Source organism: Hyperoodon ampullatus (genome assembly GCF_949752795.1).
Source record: "Hyperoodon ampullatus genome assembly, chromosome: 3".
Taxonomy (NCBI): domain Eukaryota; kingdom Metazoa; phylum Chordata; class Mammalia; order Artiodactyla; family Ziphiidae; genus Hyperoodon; species Hyperoodon ampullatus.
The window spans coordinates 120,223,823-120,226,161 of record NC_136916.1 but is presented as its reverse complement, the minus strand read 5'-3'; the positions used below and the strand labels follow the sequence as shown (position 1 = coordinate 120,226,161).

Genomic DNA, 2,339 nt, shown 5'->3' with positions numbered 1-2,339 from the left:
GTGTCCGGAGCCTGTGCTCCACAACGGGAGAGGCCACAACAGTGAGAGGCCCGCGTACTGCAAAAAAAAAAAAAAAGGATACCTGCACACAAACCCTGTGGCTAAACCTAATAAAAATGTGCAGGACCTGTATAAAAAAAGCTATAAAATTTTACTAAAACAGATGACAGAATAAATGGAGAGGCATACTAGTTTCTGTTTAGACAGATCAATATTCCAAAATTGTTGATTATTCCTAAATTATAAAGTCAGTGCAATCACAATCAAATTACAACTTTGGGGGGAACTTGAAAAGTGATTCTAAAGTTTTCATTAAAAATAAATATATATTTTGGGAAATTTGGAAAAGCATAATTGGGGGCACTCCATTTGTGTCCCTAATCCCAGCTGGTCTGCCTGAGACCCCCTGAGCGCCAGACCTGGTCCCCCCACAGGGCCCCATTTCCACTCCATCAAGATGAAAGAAACTATCATGAACCAGAAGAAACTCACAGAACTGCAGGCACAAGTGAACATTGGGAAAGGAACTGCTCACAGAAAGAAGTTGGTTCATAGAACAGCTACAACAGATGATTGAAAACAAACAAACAAACAAACAAACAAACTTCTCCTTAAAGAACTTAAAGAAACTTAGGGGTAAACAACATCTCTGGTATTGAAAAGTTAATGTGATGCACATTAACAACCCTAAATTTCAAGCATCTCTGGCAGCCAACACTTTCACTGTTATTGGCCATGCTGAAACAAAGCAGCTGACAGAAATGTTACCTGGCATCTTAAACCAGCTCGGTGCAGACAGTCTGACTAGTTTAAAACAACTGGCTGAAGCACTGCCAAAATAATCTGTGGATGGAAAAGCACTGCTTGCTACTGGAGAGGATGGTGATGATGAAATTCCAGATCTTACAGAGAATTTTGCTGAGGCTTTCAAGAATGAGACAAACTGAATTGAGTCAACTTCTGAAGATGAAACTTGAAGTTACTGGGTGCTGCTATTTTATGTTAAGACTACTTTTTAAAACTTTGTCCCTGTGTCTGATAAAATATAGATTTCTAATATTTTAGAGCCCAAGCCCCTTGGACACTGCAGCTCTTTTCAGTTTTTGCTTATACACAATTCATTCTTTGCAGCTAATTAAGCTGTAGAAGCCTGGTAATAAAGTTTGAAACAAAAGTTAATAAAGTTCTTCACTTAGTTTTTAAAAAATGCATAATTGGGAGAGAATTTAGCATAGATAAAAGATAGATATTAAAACCTACTATAAAATAACGTTAAGTAATACAATACAGCACTCAGTTGAATAGACCAGTGTCCATAAATAGATCCAGGAACACATGGTAATTTGCTATATGAGTGCATTTCAATATAGGGAAGACAAAGGTTATCCAATCAATTATACTGGGACAAATAACAGAAACTTGGGAAAAAAAGAAGTTGATCCCTACCTTTTTTTTAACAACTAAATAAATTTCAGAAAAATTAAAAGTTAATTATAATATATACAGTGGAATATTACTCAGCCATAAAAAAGAATGAAATAATAACATTTGCAGCAACATGGGTGGACCTAGAGATTATCATACTAACTGAAATAAGCCAGACAGAGAAAGACAAATATCATATGATATCACTTACATGTGGAATCTAATAAAAATGATACAGGGAGTTCCCTGGTTGCCTAGTGGTTAGGATTCCAGGCTTTCACTGCCGTGGCGTGGGTTCAATCCCTGGTTGGGGAACTGAGATCCTGCAAGCCATGTGGCATGGCCAAAAAAACCTAAAAAATAAAAAAAATTAAAAAACAATACAAATGAACTTATTTACAAAACAGAAATAGACCCACAGACATAGAAAACAAACTTATGGTTACCAAAGGTGGGAGGATAAATTAGGAGTTTGGGATTACAATATACACACTACTATATATAAAACAGATAACCAACAAGGACTTACTGTATAGCACAGGGAACTATACTCAATATCTTGTAATAACCTATAATAGAAGAGAATGTTTAAAAAAGTATATATTTATATATATATTGATAACTGAATCACTTTGCTGTACACCTGAAACTAACACAACATTGTAAATCAACTATATTTCAATAAAAATTTTTAAAAATTAAAAACAGAACTACCATAAGAAAAAATATTAAATGTTAAAAAAATCCCCAAATTATAAATGTACTAGAAAATATGTTTCATTCTTTATTAAAGAAATAGAAATCAGTACAAGGTTTTTATTAATGAGATTGCTAAAAAAAAAAAGAATATGGTTGACAAAACTCAGAATTGATAAGGACATAAGGAGAAAAACAATTTCATATGTAGTTGGTAG

The 2,339-nt window shown here is 34.1% G+C and overlaps 1 pseudogene across 1 annotated transcript; it reads left to right on the top strand.

Moving 5' to 3' along the window:
- Positions 1-457: 457 nt before the first annotated feature.
- Positions 458-947, top strand: LOC307050804 (transcription factor BTF3-like; annotated as a pseudogene). The gene has a single exon. The product of its transcript is annotated as a transcription factor BTF3-like (transcript).
- Positions 948-2,339: the final 1,392 nt, after the last annotated feature.